The sequence below is a fragment of the Thalia democratica genome, unplaced genomic scaffold (assembly GCF_965202585.1).
Source record: "Thalia democratica unplaced genomic scaffold, ktThaDemo2.hap1.1 HAP1_SCAFFOLD_859, whole genome shotgun sequence".
NCBI lineage: Eukaryota > Metazoa > Chordata > Thaliacea > Salpida > Salpidae > Thalia > Thalia democratica.
The window spans coordinates 2,249-21,159 of NW_028139812.1; the positions used below are offsets into that span (position 1 = coordinate 2,249).

Below are 18,911 nucleotides of genomic sequence, written 5' to 3' on the forward strand. Positions count from 1 at the left end.
ATATTTTACTTAAAAATGGATTCAGTTTTTTAAAAATTTACCATTTTTAAATGTTTAGTATAACAGACTCTATCCAATATTAACTAAAAAGCTTAAAGTTTCAATAAACAAAACATAATTTACGAAAAAAATCTCGAGTACTGATTTAATTAGGAATTTTGAATTTTTAGTTGCTTGAATTTTTAAAAGGTTTATAAGCTCAAATAGGCGACAACTCTCTTTATAAACAAGAAAATTGCAAACCTTGTTTTTCAAAAAAGAGCAAACTATTAAACGAGCTGTTCATAAAAATTCTAACTCGTACTCACCTGCATTCGTCTTTCTTGCGATGAACTTTCTCAAATTGACTCTTGCAGCCGACAGCTTCTTCTGCTGTCTACTTTCTTCTTCAGCTGCTTTTTTTAGCCAGTCGTGAGCCAACACTGTTTGGAAGTCGGCCGCTTTCTGTACGAGTTTTACTGATGAAAGTTTTTTTTTAAAGATCCTATTTAGCTTATTTTTTCCTAGAAGTATTCTTGTAAATTTAGTGGCGGAATTTGGCCAAGATAAATTATATTTTATAGCTTAAACACTTTTGTTCTAGTTACATACGTAACTTAATCATCTTTAAATATATATTTAAAGCATATTAATCAAAAGACATGTTGTTCATTAGATTTCCTTTGCAGTTATACGGAAAATATTTTGCATCAATTTCTAGTGCAGGTTATCTTTTAATAAAAAAACGTTTTGAAATTGAATATACATAAAGCTGTAAAACTTGGTATCAACTGATAGTAAAAAATATTCTTTGTGACAAATAACATGGTAACACTTCATGTGTTACTCCTAAAACTAACACAATTTTCTTAAAAGAATAACAGTTAACAAAATAAAAACTTTTGATCTGGATGCAGCAGAAACTGAATGAAGTTTTTAGTGTCGTCAGAAACCTCGTCGAAAACTTCGTCATCGAAATCAAATTCACCCAAGCTGACGTTCGAAAGCGTTTCTTGGTCGTTGTCGCCCATGAACGGTGACAACCCTGAAACCCTGAGTTAATAAAAAACTTGTCAGAGCTTAAAAAACTTGATGATGTTTTTTAATTATTTAGCTATAGTTTTCTTTTCAACAGAAATGTTTTCAATCTATATATTCCTTTTTAATTTAATGGCGTTAAATATTTTACCTCCAATAGTAGTTGCTGTAGATATAAAGGTGTTTTTTAACATTTTTATAAAAAAGGGGTAAATTAAGAGCTTTTGTTAAAATAAAAACAAAATTTAAAAAGTTTAAAAGTTTAAATTTAATTATACTGTGTTTTTTTTAATTAGTAAATGCAACCACAGACCGACTTAAAGATAAATTACAAGCTTACATGAGTATTAAAAATAAGTTTTAGATTTTTTTTTTAACATAACTTATTCAAACCGACATGGTGTACGCGATCACGCCGATGCTCCAGATGTCCGTACCCTTCCCCAAGGGCGTCGAAGTTGACCACTTCCGGGGCGACGACTCAGGCGTCCGAACATGACCTTCAGCGGCTTCCTCGGGTCGTACTTTCGCGCGAACCCGAAGTCTATTATTTTTATCTGCTCTGAGCTTTCTCTGCTCAAGCACAGTATGTTTTCGGCTGCGGTTTTTGAAAAGTTGATGAAGGTTGTATATATTGTTTAAAAGTTTTGTAAAATTATCAAAATCATAGGCGAGAACGTTTTAAGCTTTTTTAATAATGAGTCTTTTATACCAAAGAATATTTTAATAGTGCATAACTATTATCTAAATCGAAGAAGTCAGTTTAATACTCCTTTAAACAAAAACTGTTATGTAACAATACTTTTTAAACTAAAATATATGAAATTATAGTTTAGTAAATTCAAATTACTTTTAGGATCGAGATGCAGAATATTCATGGTATGCATGTAGCTTATTCCCTTCAAAATTTGTATAAGATATTTGCAAGCCATGGTTTCAGTCAGCTCAAAATTTTCATCGGCTAATTTTGTCGAATAGTTCTCCTCCCGTTACCCTGTTTTTATGAACATATTGAAATTTTTGCTCACTTACAAAACGATTTTTTATTCAAGTATGTAATATAGATATCATATTTCAATAACAGTATAATAGTTTTTAAAATGGGAAACTATTTTAAGCTTGAACTAAAAAACTACAGTAATGTTTTTAAACTTTAGAGTTTTAATTTATTTCTTGTTATTTTAAAATTTCAGTAAAACAACTAACCAAAAATATATCAATGATACTTTATTTTAGTCATACCAAAATAAAAACTTTGACTTTTCAATTTACAACTGTAGGTACTTTGGAACGAAAAGCAAAACTAAGACAAAAATACTAGTTTGTAACTTTCCTGGTGAATTGACTTGATTTTTACTTTAACTTTCTTTTAATTATTTCAGTTAATCTTAAAGCATGAATGCAAAACAATTATAGATCATAACTACAAAGTTACGAAATTAATTAAACGAAGCTAATAGGAATATAAATACATATAACTATTTTTAACCATTTAGTTCTGATTTTAAAAACTTTCCCTTTAAAATTTGCTAATGATATTTATATAAACGTCAAAGCTTGTTTATATTGACTGCAGACTAACAGTTCGAGGATAAGTGTCGCCTGGTCTCCCTGATGAAACGCGTCCTTGCAGCTGAGGAGGAGCGGATGATTCAGCATCTTCATTATGGAGACTTCATCTTCATACTCTTTTACTTGCTTCTGATTCCTGCAAGCCATCTGTTTCGCCGCGTACTGTCCTCCCGTCTGCTTGTCGACTGCCAGGTACACTTTTCCAAAACGGCCACTGTGAAGTTAAAATTTTAAAATTTAAACTCTAACAGTCAAATACTTTTTTTAAAGTTTTTTACGATGCTTTTTCGTCAAATTTATATTAACTTAAAAAAGTCTTATCTCTGTACGCATTAAAGTGCACAAAATTTTAGAACCTGACTACTATATAAAAATTAATTAATATCAAATTGAGTAAAAAAACTAGTTTAATTTTATAGTACAAAAACTGTAGTTAACAAAAATCAAAAAATTTAATTTAGTCACTAGTAATTTTTATTTCAAAAAATCCAACTCAGCTTTATTACTTGTTTTACTTAAAATCATAATTTTACTAAAATCCTATTCTTTATTTCTTTAAAACAATTTTATAGTTTGATGAGCCACAGCCGATATACCTTTAAAAGAGATTCTCATATTATTAAACGCGACTTTTTTGTAAAAACTGTAAAATTTATTTAGTTTTTAGCTAAAATAAAGTTTATCAACTTTGTTAATGAAAGTTTATTTATGTAATTATTTTAGATTAAAGAATACTAAAAAATAAAGCTTTTAAAACAAGTTAAAGATAGAGTTTTAGTTGTAAACTAATCAACAATATATATAAAAAATAATCAAGAAAGCAATTATAAATCGAAAAAGTTGTTATTTTTATACAGTTCAACCAACTCGACAAAATTAAAACAAAATAATTATGATTATTTGATTGCTAAAAATTTCTCTTGGCTGTTTAGTTCTTACCTTCCTAGTATTTCTTTAAAGTCGTAAAGCTCAGTAGGTGTTTTGTCTGTTCTAAGCACTGTCATTTTCATTCGTGAATTTGCTGCTTCTTTTTTAGTGTCTGTAAGAAAAATAATGCCGATAAACGGAAGCTATTCAAGAAAGTTACAAATATTACTATTAAAACACTCAAGAGAATCTATTAGTTAGGAGCAACTGAAGACAGGGTTTTAGATTTAAGAAAAAATCATTTGTAAATCTAAAACAAAATTTCAAAAAAATTATATTCATAAACTCTCCCTTAGCAGATTATTTTTTAAATAATTGCCCCTGTTTATATAAATATTGCCCTCTAATGAAAAAAAGTTCTCTAAATCAGTGGAAACCCTGATCTGTATTTGCTGACAGATATACTCAAAAACTTCAACAAAAGTTCTATCTTAAAGTTTTTAATCTGTAATCATTGGCCACCTTCAGTTTTTAACTTTTAAAGGAAAAGCGTTTGTTTTTTAAAAGCTCTATACCTTTTTATAGGCTTAAGAATGTTTGTAAGTGTTTTATTTATGCTTTAGTCCACTACAACACTTTTGGATAATTGGAAACTATTAAAGAAATACATAGTTTGTTGCTGGATTAAGAGCGATTAAAAATAATAAGACTAACTACTTAATAAATCTTATGATTAAATTTTTGAAACAAAGTATATAAACAACTTCACGATATGTTCAACTTTATGCGACTAATACATTTCCATAATCGATCTATTTATCTATCGTATTCTTTAGTTGATTAGAATTGAACAAGCCTTTAATTTGTTTTGATTTTTTTTACTGATTTTCTATGGCTTTTCATCCTATCGCATTACAGATAAAAAAAATTTTTTATTTGAAAATTTTCGAAAACTTAAGAACTATAATCTAAGAGTCATATATTTTGGTAAAAAAGGTTTATTATAATATTAAAAATGTTTAACCTTAAAGTTTTATAAAAATTAAAATTTCTAGCATAGTTTTCAAAAGGAAGTGTTTGTGTTTCAACTTTCTTATTTATTTCGAAACCTAAGTTTCAACATTAGTCATTAAAATCGTGTTTTTAAGAAAATCTTAGAGTTGTGAAATAGTATATAAAATTTTAGTTTACTCCAAATTTCTTTTTAACACTTATCAGTATTGTAAAATTTGTAAACTTAAAATTTAAGAATATTCATAAGTAAAACTAAGATTTTAGTTTATATTAGCAATATTGATAAATGTTGGCACTTTGAATGCTTTTTACACTCTTAAAAACAAAACAGTCTAGAAATACAGTTTAACTACTTATACCTTTTTCACAGTTTACGTATACAGTTGTAGATTAGATTAGAATTTAGATGATAAGGTTTTTTCGAGCTTAAAAAGAAAGAACTAGTTAAAGTATAATATGAAATTTGTTTTTAAATTCTGAGGTCAAATTTTTGTATGATACCATAAGTCATGATATTATAAAAAAAAATTTTTGTTTAACTAATAGTTTTATGCAGACTTATCCTAAAACGCGTATTTTTTTCTAATCCAAAATTATCAATGTCGTTATTTCTGATAGTACTGAAACGAAAATAACTAAAACTGTACTATTCAAAAACTCAATAGTGCATTTAATTCCAATAAACTTTATTACCATTAAAAACTATGGCTTTTTAAATCCATCGTGAAATATTAAGGTAAAATAATTAATAAAACAGCTATACTAAAAAAATCAAAGTTAGTTGGCAACTAAACAACTAATTGATTAATTTCAAATGTAGTAATTAATCTTAGATTAGCTAACTAATTATCATAAACTAGTTTGTATGAGTTTAGCTTAACTTTATACTTGATGTAGACTATTTCAAATAGAAGAACATGTTTTAATCACATCAGGAAAATAATGAAGTAGACGTTTTTGTTTTCTACACTTCAAGTATGTTTAAAGTTAGCTGTACCACAATCAATGAAAGTTTATTATCTCACGCATAAATACTGACAAATATTTTTAGCAGTGACTTCACAAAAATATCAAAGCTCAATACTGTGAGTTAATAAGTGCGCGTATGACAGATTAACCCTGATGTTTTTATTTGTATAAAATAATCCTGCGTGAGTATTTTTCTCACACTGAAAACTTTTGAGAAATAGTTTATTTTGATTAAAAATACCTTTTACAGGGTTTTTCTACATTAATAAGCTGTCACAAGTACTTTTTTATTAATTTTATTACAATTAAATTAAAATGAAGTTAGAACTAATTACTTTTTAAATTATTAAAACTTTATGTAACAGTGTATTAAAATACACATAAGTTTATTTAGTGTGATTACAATTTTTATACAGGTACTTTAAATGAAACATTTATTAGGTAAAAAAATTTTAATTATCAATACTTTAGTTATAAGTTTTACAGTTTAATGATATTAAGCCTACGTTTAAACTTACTTATGTAGAGTTTGATTGCTTTTATGCTTGTTTATTGATCTGACTAATAACAGTTATATAAATTCCTATGACGTAAATAATTATTGGTTTTGGTTGATATAAAGCTTCTGATAAATCTAGTATTAAGAGTTTGTAACCAACAATTTTATAACCTAGACATAGTTATTGTGCAAAACTTTTTAACAGTATACAAAGCACACTAAAGTATAATATACGTTACTATATATTTTATGAGTTTTAAACTAGTAAGTTATGATAAATTAAAAATAGAAAAAAACAAATTATAAAAGTTTAGCATCATTATAACCATACGTTATAGTAGCCTATTTTTGATTACCCAAACGGTTAAGTACGCAAACTAGAGTAGAGATAACTAAACTAGCTTACTGTATAAAACTTTTTTCTTCATTTTTTTAATTTGTAGATTAGCTCGTATTAAGCTAATTGAAAAAAAAAAACAATAGTACTAAAATAAATAGAAATATGTAAACATGCTATGCATTTAAAAAAACTAGAACTAAATGAAATTACATTCTATAAATCTAATGAGTACTGAAGTACTTTTTTAGTAAAAGTGAGTTTTTATAAACTAATTTTGTTTTGTCTAAATTTTTTGTAAACAAAATATATTCTTTAGTTTGCTATTTATGTATTATGAACAAACAAAATAAAAGTGTTTTACACTAAAAAAATACATATATAGTTAATATGAAATACGTATTTCAAATAATTTAAATAATAAGTTCATAGTTTCTTTTTCTTTCAATTAAACTTATTTTAAATATTACAGAAAAAGTTTAATTCCAAAAACTGTTGTTTACGTTTTATATGTTAAAATAAATTCAAATTTAAAAACTTTCCACAACAATAAATACAAAAGTTTTTAGTTTTTACTCTAAATTAGTATTTTTTGTAATAAAAAAAGATCACTCATTGTTGTCTTATATCTGTACATTTCAGCATCTTTCTAAACTAAGTTTATCTAAACTTTGAACCAAAACAAAACAAAAGCTTCAAAGATTTAATCACAACTATTATAAGTAAAAAAATAAAGTTTTATTTTATGTATATCTTCTTTATTATATAAATGTGCATGTAATAATAATGAAAAAAAAGAGTAAAATTCGAGAGCGAAGCTTATAATTGTTATTCTAGTGCATTTTTTACGTCTAAGGCAGGTTAATTACACATATAGCACACTTTATAACTCAAATAATTAAAAAAATCAGATTTTTAAATGCAATACATGCCTTTAGTTAAAAAAAAATTTAATAATTTTCTAAGACGTCTAAGAAAAAAAGTTTTTTTCATGCTTACCAAACGTAACTTAATCATTTAAACTAAATTAGTCATTTAAACATTTTATTTGATTACGTTAGGGTTAGACTATAAGTCCGCAGCCTTTTTTAATTAAGATTAAAATGTAACAACTTTTTTCCAACATCGAAATAATTATGGAAAAAACTGCACGAGCGTGAACTTGGCTTGAATGGCTTTTTTTCTACCAAACTTTAAAAACTATTATTTTAATTTCTTTAATGCTAACTTGGAACTTTTTTTATTCTAAAGAACGTTCTTTTGCTTTTCACAATAATTTCCATCGAATTGGGGTTTAACTTTTGTGGTGGGGCTCCTTTAAAAATGTTTCGTTTTTTTGCATTTTTTACTTAACACCTATTTTCTCAAAAAAAATTTTTTTTTAATTTTTTTTTAACATATTATTAAACTGAGTTTAAAGACGTTATTCTTTTCTTTTTTGCAATTTTTTTTTTATAGCATATGCCTAAATGAATTTTCCAGAAAAAACTCCAAATTTGTACGATTTTTGTTTTTTTGATTTTGATTTTATTGCAAAAATATAATATTTCTATAATAATTTTAGTTTTTAACGGACTTGTATATTTAAGTTGTATGACGTTATTATACTTTTTCCTAACATATTACTAATTTTTGAATATATAACCCATACAAGTTTTACCCGAATTCTTAGCACTTTAGCACACTTTGTTTACGTAATTTGAGGGATTTTTTGCTAGAGTGCTAAGAATTTAGGTAAAATTTGCATGGGTCATATATCAAAAAAAAGTTAGGAAAAAAGTATGATAACGTCATAAAACTTAAATATATAGGTCCGTTAGAAACAAAAAATATTATATTTTTGCAATAAAACCTTGAACAAAAAAACGAAAATCGTGCAAATTTGGAGTTTTTCTGTAAATTTTATTTAGGCATATGTTATAAAAAAAAGTTTGCAAAAAAAAGAAGAATAACGTCTTTAAACTCAGTTTGATAAGTATGTTAAAAAATAAAAGTAAAAAAAAATTATTATTTACGGAGAAATAGGTGTTAGGTAAAAAAATGCAAAATATCGATAAATTTTTAAAGGGGCCCCACTAAAAAAATAAAAGCCCAATTCGATGGAAATTGTTGTGAATAGCAAAGCAAAAGAAGGTTCTTTAGAAAAAAATATAAAAGTTCCGAGTTAGCATTAAAGAAATTGAAAATAATATGTTTTAAAGTTTGGTTTAAAAAAAGATTACAAAAAAAGCCATTAAGCCAAGTTCACGCTCGTAAAAACTGCATCATTGTTTATTCATATTAAAGTCAACAGCAAGTTTGTAAAAAAGGTTTAAAAATGTTTCGATAACTTGTTTTTACTATTTTAACCAAATTGTTAACTTGAAAATAAGTCATTGTTTAGATACTTCTGCTTGACGGGCTCAATCCGACTAGTGGACGATAGTTTGCTGACTACTGCTTTACACCAGTGGCCGGCAAACCACAATATGCGAACCAAACTAGACAAAGCTAAAAGAAATAATCTCCAATCAACGAATTTCTAGCTTAAAATAAGTTGTGTAAAAAATAACAAATATTTACAAATGTACTCTTGTTCATATTTTCAGTAAACAACAGTGATTATAAATTTTAATGATTAATTAATTAGAGATTTTTGTGAAATACTGTTTTTATTATTTGAAAGTTCTTAAAAGTTTTTAATAACCGTGTCATAAAATAATTGTTTAATATGAATAAACTCATAAAGAAAAACTACTTGTTTGCATTTTAGGGCACCTTTTAGTAATGTTTTAAGGTAATGCTATAATTTTTGATCCTCTAGGTAGAGCCTTTGAGCATATTCTAAGTATTTAGCATTAAATTAACTTACACCAGAAAAATATTTTTGTAGCAAAATTTTTCAACCATTTTCATATATGTTTTAGCATATAATTTTTATAACAAAAATATTCTAAAGAAAGTAGTTGGTTTCAAAATTAGTCGCATTAGGGTTATAGCTCTGTAGTAAATTTTTATTTTAAATTTTTTCTCAATAAATTAACAAAGTAATGAGGTTTTAAAACAAAAAATTTAATTACCAAATGTAATAAAAAAGATTCAAAAAAAACCTTATATTATTAGTTAAATATTTATACTTGTTCGATAACGAAAAGTTTGATGCAAAATATTTTTATTTACTTTGCTTACGTTTTTATTTTGCTAGTTTTTTTTTTCTTTATTTATACAAGGTCTACGAAAAGTAGCTTTGTAAAACGACGGAAGAGAAGCTAATTATTTTTTTTAGTCTAGCAAACAAATATACTGTCTGATCTCTTGCAAAATTAGAATTATACATAATCTTTTGGTGCTTGATAAAAAAAAGTTGCGTAAGACATAGACATTTTTTTGCATAGAAAGTAAATTTAAATTTATTCTAAATATATTAGTGATAACATTTATTTTTTATATTATTTTATAACTAAAACATTTGAACTAACATAAAGGTAAAGATTTTTGTATTAGTTTTTTTTTTTAACTACATTTTATTATATACAATCAAAGATATAATATGTTTAATGAATAAAACATTTATAAAACTTTAGTACTTTACATACACAAACCAAGTTTTAAATAAAAATATTTACAAAAATTTATATAAATCTTTAGTTATCTAAATACCATAGAAGCTTTTTTACAGTTTCTTGTAAATAACAACAAAGAAAAAGCATTGACATTTCATGATGTTCTAGATATTGTTTATAAAAAAATCTATTCTTCTATAAATCTTTAACTTAATACAAAATGTTTTAAAAGCTAGTTTTACAAGAGACTATGTTAACTAAAAAATTAAGCTCGAATGAATTTTTTTTTTAATATGAACTATTTTATTATAAAATAAACAAGCTAGATTTACACAGGACAAAAATATCTCAAATCTGAAAGACTTAAAATTTTGTTCAGAATGATTTAAGGTAAGGTTGTTAGAGCAGTTTATTAAAATAAAAAATATAGGAAGTTACAACGACTCTTACAATCTGTCTTAATTTGAACGAGAGAGTGGTGTTTTACTAGCATGATTAATATTCTAAAGATAGAATTTTCTCTAAAAATGTACGCCGAGGGATTTAAATTAAATTAACATTTTCCGAATAGTCTTGTTGATTCCAGAAATCAATAATGTATGTAAGTATAGTCATTACTAATTTCCTACGATGGCTTTATTCTAAATAAAGGTAAATCAAACCTAAATTTATTGTCTTAAATATTCATTTATAACTAATTAGTCGGAAAACATTGTTTGTTTTATAACAGCGAAAAAAAGTTGCTTATTATTTTTTTAATTATAATATTATACAATACTTAAAATTTTGTTAAACTTTTCGTATAATAATTTAGTTATAGATTAAATAATTTGTTTTAATTACATACTTAAAACAGTAAAAAAAGTGATAAAGTATGTAATACTGATTTTACTAATTACTATTTTTTAATTTTTCTTTTAGCAGTATAATTAAGATCACCTTTAGTAGGTTCAGCTTTAGTCAACTCTTGATTTAGTTCAAACAGTGCATCAAAATATTCTTCCTGAACTCTCATCTTGTGAATTGAGTCAAGCTGTTTTCTCCGTTTCCTTTATTGTAAACAAACCAGATTTAAATACTATACTAGCTAAAACATAAAAGCATAAATAACTTCTTTTAAATTTAATAATTTTCTTACACGGAACAAAAAGATTGCAATTTTAAGTTAAGCAGTTGTACAATGGTATTGTAAATAGAAAACAAACGTAATATCATCTAAGTTTCAGGTTAGAAATCTAATAACTTACATGTATACGTATAACCTATTTAAATTAATAATTTTTTCAAACTTATATATTTCTAACTAAACTATAAATACGTTTAGTTATGTTAATCAATGTAAGTTATCTATGCATACATCGATTTTAAAATAGTTATTACAATTTTAAGTAAACTCATTTATTTGTGTTCTACTTACTTCAACAAATTTTAACTTAGGATCAATGAATACCAAAGTGTAAAATACTGCTTTGTACTTCATTAACATTTAGAAAAAATACAGTTAATTTATAAAACTAACGTTGTATAAACTTACAACTTTACTTATTTTCTTTTTTTTTCAGTTTGTAATGAACAGACTAATAAAGTTATTTTGATTGTACGAGTTTTGTTAATTTTTGATTGATTTTTTAATTTGGTTCTTTTAATGTTAAATTTATAATACATTTAAACTCGTAAAATAAATAATAAATACAATATTCATAAAAGTTTTAACGGTCAATCTTTTAAAGATAGTGAACTAATTTTTTTTTTGTTCGTTATATTATCTAATTAATTTGTAGTTTTTCTACTTGCATACTCTGTAACAATTACAACAAATTCTTTTTTTTATGCTTTTTAGGGAATTTTTTAAACAGTATTTTGTCTATAATACTTTAAGAAAATTGCAAAACTCTATTTAAAATTATCTGCGTTTAATAATTTAAAAAATTGTTTTTCTTTTATTCGAATATATAAAATGATAAATACAGTTTTGAATCTTGTCAATATTATACCTAATAAAATTGAAGTTTTAATAGTACCTATTTATTTTCATTTATTTCATTAATTATATACAGAATATGTTTTTATAAGCAGCAGTTGTTGTTAACTTCATAAAATTGTAAATAAGTATGTGTACAAATTAAGTTTTACAGTGCGTTTTTTTAATTTTAAGCTTGTCAACAATCAGTCAATATTGTTTTGTTCGGTTATTGAAAGTTCAGATATGTTGTTGTTGCAATTAAATGGTCCTGAAGTCTAAGAATATGTTTATATAGTGCTAAATGATACATGTACATTGTCCATTAAGTATGATTCTGTACAATCTAACTATAAATAAATTGATTTTTACATAAACAAACGGTTAACATTTTCTTAAATTGTTAACACAGTACTTTAAAATTATTTAAAGATAAAAAATAGTCTAGAAAACTTTAAAAGCGTTTTTAATTTCTGTACGTTATTTGAATATACCTATTGTGCCACGTATAAATAAAAAAAAAAAAAAATAGATAATTAGTTCTGATTTTGCATACAAATTAAGCCAAACTAATATGTTAAAGCTAGTTTGTTTCGATAGTTTATAAGATACATTGCCTTTTAAAAACACAAACTAGAAGTTATGTAGGATTTTATATTAGCTTTTAAAGTTTTTAAATGAAGTTCTTTTAAGTTTTTGTTAAAGCATAAGTTTCTGAAATTGTATTTAAAATATAAGTAATATTTAAACTGGATGACTTTTTTTTCTGCTTCGTTTTTTTTTAACCTTAAAGTAGGTGTTTAAAATTTAAAATCTTCAAAATTAATATTCTGTTGAAAACAGAAATTTAGATTTTTAATTTACAAAATTAAAGTTTTATGTACTGTTTCAAGACGCATATCTGTAAAAATCTAAAGTTGAGCTACTGCTGAATTAATTTAACGCTGTTGTTATTATTTCTTAGTACTTTGAGTAGTATCTAAGCTATTTAAAAAATAATTAAATGATAAACATTTTTACTTCCGTATCATCGAAAAATCGAATAGATAATCTAAATATAAATGTATAAACATGCACATACTTTTTTATTAATTAAATTCGTTTCAAAAGTTAGTAAAAATCTAAGTTTTTAGTAAATAAAGGTTTTGTAAGAACTTAAAACTTTTTGTGTAAAGTTTTTATGCTAAAAAGACTGATTTTAACTAAAAAAACTGCTTATTTTTTAAATATTAGGGTTTAGATTATTAATGAGTTTATTTCAATTGTAAATATTTTTTTATGTAACTTAGAAATAAAAACTACAGCATAACGATTTTAGTTACAGAACAGATTGTGAGCTATATTTAAATCTGTAACAGATGTAAAAACTGTAAATAAAATTTACCTGCTTCCGTACTATATAAATATTTAGTATACACAAATCATATAACTTCCTTCTTTAATTAGAAATTTAGTTTTTGCAACTAGTTTTAATTTAATTTATAAAGAAGAATTAGGATAAGTGAAGAAAAACGGTGATAAAACTTAAGTTTGACCTATTATAAAATACTTAATTTAAAAACAATTATCTATTTATATTAGATCTGTTTAGCGTATTTTTTATTCTCCTAGACATAGCAACTTAGAATAAAAGTGTTTAACAGATACACATTTACAATAACTTAAAATTTATAAGTTGGAAAAGTTTTTTAACGTTGTTTATTTTTTGAAAACGTAGGTATGAATTATTTGTATTTAAAGCTAACAAATGATATAATTTTAAGTGTTTGTGTTGATTAATTTTTAGTCTATCTCGAATAATTACTCTTGGCTAAAATCGTTTTCGAACAGAATATATTTTTTACATTTTCTACTTAAATAGTTTTTAAAAAGTTTTTCTACTGTATTTTTATTATTATATACGTAATCTTTTATATTTAAAAAACAACTATAGTTTTTTCGTTAAAAACTATACTTTTGTTGTAAATCTGATAAAAGAGAACATCAGCGAAAGTCGAGAGAGCTTAAGATTCTACTTTCGTATGCCGTGAGAAAAGCTCAAGTTTCCGTAAAGTTTTGATCATATTAATTCCATTATTAGACCACAAGCTATCGGTAAACTTAGACCCAAGTTTCTTTTTTATTGAAACTTTCAACAGATAGTTTTAATAAAAATTAAATCCGGGTCTCAGTCTCTCAGACTACCGAAAGCTTGTACTCTAACGATCTTAATATGATCGAACCTTTATGTAAATTTGATAAAATATAACCTGAATCTTAGTCTTAAAATTCTACAAGTCTACTTTAATGTTTTTTTAATATCTTTAAACCTTTAAACTATAAGCTTTCGACCTAGCTTTATTATTAGTACACATTTTTATCAACAAGAAGTTTTATAAAAAAACTTTAATGTAACTAATAAGAGAACTAACCTCAATAGCTCAGTTGCGGAGCTTCTTCCGGAGTACTTGCTTCTTCCTCCGCAATCCTGCAACACGGCAGCTTCCGGGAGTGGGCAGTTGTCCGGCAGGCTGCTGAACCTCTTGTTCAGCTTCGGGCGCGCACAAACCTTCTTGACAGCAGGCGCTACAATGAAAATTGTCTTTGTTGATAATGTTGAAAACGTTTTAAATTGTAAATATTTTTGTAAAGGTCCTGATTGCAATATAATAATGGTTGCATAATGGTTTGTAATGTATGTGAAGATTTCTATACTTTGTGTTTTTGAATATAGCTGTTCAATTTTTACGAGCCATTATTGTATACAACCTTAATGTTGACAGTTTTTGTATTTAGTAAATTAAGAAAAATAGTGTGTAAAAATTTTGAAAATATGATCTTAAATTATCGTTGGTAACGTACGGCCCGTTAGCTTGATTTGCCCACCGAGCAGAAATATCTGGTCCATTTATATTTGAAAATACAAATATGTTTATAATTTGATTTAAAGTAAACGTTTTAATTTTAAAGAGTTTTTTCTTATTTTTATATTCAAGTTCACAAAATTAAACGGCTTGCAAACACTTTACTAAAAAGTACGTTCCACAAAATATTTCTCTTGGTAAATATGCCCGCCGATTAGAAAAATTGCCAACCCCTAATCTAAAACTATTTTTTTAAATTATCATTAAAAATAAGTTTATTGCTATACTTTATTTGGTCGATACAAAACTAAATAAATTATTACGAGATTTTTATAATTGAAAACTGAATAAAAAACAAATTTGCAGTTTTATTCATAACAAAGTAAAATTAGTTTATTAAAAGAGCAAAAGTATCTAAATAACATTTACAAGATAAGTTTTAAACTAGTAAAATTCATTTTTAAGTAATTATGCTGTGAAAACAAAAGTTAAATTAAAAATTCAACGAGTAAAATATTCAAGCAGTTGACTTCAAACTGACAACAAAGCACGGTCAGAACTATTTCAATGAAAATAACAACAAAGTTTCGCGTAATGCATTATTCAGAGTGACACGGCGAAAATGTTTGTTCCGAAATTTAAATAAGATGCAGCGCGTAACGTTTAACAAATAAAAAAAGACAATCTTTACATAAGACTTTAATGTCGAAAGCATGCAATTCACAGTTGCTTTAATCATGTAATTAACCGTGAAATTGATTTGCAACTCGTTTTTACGCTGAACAGATTGCAATTTGCTTTTTGTGCCCCTACATACTTAATTAGTTAAAAGAACAACAATTTTCTAGCAGATTTCAATGTATTTTTTAATCAGAATTATTTACTTAAAATTACACTTTACAAAGCTTTTATATAGATTGCAATGATGTACAGTTTTTTTTTCTTGACAAATACTTGTAAATAAATGGATAAATGCATTGATTATAAAAAAGAAAAACAAAACCTTTATGAACAATTACCTTGCCAAAAGTTATATAAAATCAAAAGTAAAATAGATTACACCCAAACATTTTTTTTATTCATCAAACCTAGTGGTACGTCGGACATGAGCGACATGTGAAAAGGTGAACTCCCTTTTCTGAAATCCGACTGGGACTGCGACCCTGATTCGATCCAGCACTTTAGCGAGTCAACCTCGACATTTCCACTTTTCTCGTCTGTTTTTGTGCTTTAATTGTTTTGTTTACATCAATAATAGTTTTCTTTTGTTCTGATTACCAAACTGATTTGGTATCTAAATATTTTGCTGAATTTTCAAATATAGACAACTCTAGCTTTTTTTATCCTCAAAAAGTTGATTACAACTTGCGTTAATAGATAATGATCAAAAATTATTGCACACGTAAGGTTTATATAAATCTGACCACTTAGATTTTATCATCAAAATGTTAGCTTTCTTAAAAACATTGTTTGTTATCTCTAAACTTATTCAAACCAAGTATAAAACTTAAGTTTTAACTAAAACTGTCAATTAAGAGTCGTTTAAAGTCTTTTTACCTTAACAAAAGTGCACAAGGTTATTTTTTTTGCTGTGCGTAACATTTTTCAACTACTTCAATGTTTTAAGAGTATGATAGAACCTTTGTTGCACTATTCATTTACATAATCTTTTATGTGTTTATGAAAATAAGTTCAATACTTTTTGATAGCAATAAAGACAAAAATGTACCTTGTTCTTCCGTGTCTGAAAGTTGTTCTTCTGAGTACAAAGTAGGTAAGAAATGTTTTGCTGATGGTGGGAAGTTTTCTGCTGCTGAAGTGTCAATACTGGAAATTTTCAGTTTCGTCAATTGTTTATTTTATGTTTTGTTTTTTGTTCTAATTTATAATTTGGGCTATGAATCTATAAACTTTTTATTTTGCTAAAAAAAGTAAAAAAGTTAATAAACATGACTAAAATGCTTATAAAATGTATATATTTATAAGTAAATTAAACCTTCTACTTTTCGTTCGAGACCAATTTCTAGCATTTTGAACTGTAAAAATATAAAATTTAACTTTGTTAGATTTTAACTATTTTTATTTTTCATTTAAGAAAGAAAAAAACTGATAATTTTAACATAAGTAAAACATAAATGAGGCTTTGCAACTTTTTATTTTTTTTTTAATCTTTTGAAAATTCAGTTATAAAATTACTAAAAAGTTTTATATAAGAAAATTGATAAATTATTAAAAATTGTAGAGACATAAAAGACAAAAATTGCCTAAAAAAGGCAAAACATAAATTTATGTAGAGCCCAGAAGTAAATAAATTACGTTTTTTTTTTTCAAGTTAAGCCTATTGTAGCGAAACATGATAGATTTTGGCACACTAACTGTTGCAGGTTAAATTAGTTATGTTCAACCTCATTAAAATTTAATATTTTGTTTGTTTATTTTTTCTTTATTTTCACTGCAACAGCGAAATATTCCTATGCTGACTTTGCTAATAAATCTTTTGTGCATTACTTTTATTTTTGCTGCTCTTAAACCACATATTGATTTTAAGTAAACCGTGTTTTTATTGTTCATGTTTTAATTAAAACTTAATTTGTGGAAAGGATTGAAAGGTCAGAGTTTTTTAAATCGAGTTTTTTACCGAACACATAGCTTTTTAAAGAAATCATAAAGTTTTTTTTTTCTTTAGCCCCATTTCAAGCTTACATAAAGTCATTCAAGTTGTCTAAACTTCACTTTATTAAACTTTTTTTCATTCTAAATTAATAATCAAGGTTGATTTAAGTTTTCTAATTTATAGAGGCAAATTTTAAATATTATACACAATTTTTTCGTAATTGGTTATTAAAATTTAAAAATTTGAGAAAATTAGATAGATAATAATTATTAAATTTTAACTCTTGTACTCTTTAATTGAATAAAGCAAAACAACCGCGTTTGTTCATTTTTTTCTTATTAAATCAGCTTTTTTAAATAAACGTATACTAATGACTTATACATGCAATCGTAAAGATTTATTAGAAAAAATACATGACATTTGCCTTCAGATAAGCTCGTAGATTCAAAAATGAGGTTAAATGTATATAATGTAACTACATTGTGTATGCGTATCATCATATGCTGTCTATCAATGGAGTAATAAGTAGAAAAATCAATATTAGTCTAAAATAGCATAACTTTATGTTTGTTACAACCACAAATAAAAAAAAATAAGTTAAAAGTTTTTAGAGTCTCTGTCAAGTATTTTAAAAGTTCCACAATCACCAAAAACGCTTTAATATTTAAAAAAATCTCACCTTCAGTCATTGTTATTGATATTGTTTGTTTTTTTTTCTAAAAAAGGTTGTTATTTCAGCGATAATATCTTCTTATTTTTCTTTTTTTTTTTTGAAATTTTCAGCTTCAAAAGTCAGAACGATTTGTTACAAATTTAGTACTTTTACTAGAATGACACCAGGCTTTTCGCGCTTTTAGTCTATTTTTAGATAATCTACGTTAAAAAAAATCTAAGTATTTTTATACACATTTTAAAAAACAAATACTTATGCTGATGTTTATAAATAAAACATTAAAATTTAAAACAAACATCGAAGCTTTTTAAAAACGGTTGTATTTTCTTCTAATACGTGTTATATTATTTATAAGTGAGAAGGGTAGAGTAAAAGTTTAAGTCTATAATAAATTAAACTGACTTGATAATAAAACAAAATTGTTATATTTTTAAAGCGCTATCCCAATACAAAGAAAAAATTCAAGTTTTTTACAAAGCTAAGAAAGTTTATAAAAGTAAAAACTTTTTAAAGTCAATAATTTGTAAAATTTAAAATATTTTTATCGTGGATTGTTTAAAATCATAATGTTTTAAGAAACTTGCAACATTATATGTAGTAAAATTTTAGTAAAATTTATTTAAATAAAGCTAAAATAACTTATACACTAAACAAACTATGAAGATTAGATAATTTTTCAAGAAACTTAGCAATTTTTTTACTAAATCAACTTTTTAAAATTTAACTACTACTTTTAAGTTTCTTTACATGCTCACTTTTCGCTAAGGTAATAAATTTATCTAAAACAATTCAGCTGAAAAACTATAGCTAGTATTTATTTTTAGTTCTAATAACATGTACTTTGATATAAGTAGTAAAAAATTCTGTTGTTATTATAATTTTGTACATAAAGTTTTCTAATGCTTTTATTATTTTCGTGATTTTATTGCAACAAAAATTGAAATAATTGTAAACAAGGATGTCGGATTTTTAAAAACAAAATAGTCTTTCATATTTTTGATAAC

General features: G+C 25.0%; 1 pseudogene across 1 annotated transcript; it reads right to left on the minus strand.

The window, feature by feature from the left end:
- Window positions 1–308: 308 nt before the first annotated feature.
- On the minus strand, window positions 309–18,014 carry LOC145847249 (myosin light chain kinase, smooth muscle-like; annotated as a pseudogene). Its single transcript, XR_014371176.1, has 12 exons — window positions 17,914–18,014; window positions 16,617–16,656; window positions 16,350–16,447; window positions 15,709–15,837; window positions 14,189–14,342; window positions 10,757–10,866; window positions 3,529–3,628; window positions 2,600–2,803; window positions 1,868–2,011; window positions 1,415–1,615; window positions 869–1,032; window positions 309–458 (listed from the first exon to the last, which is right to left on the minus strand). The product of XR_014371176.1 is annotated as a myosin light chain kinase, smooth muscle-like (transcript).
- Between the last annotated feature and the right edge of the window lie 897 nt (window positions 18,015–18,911).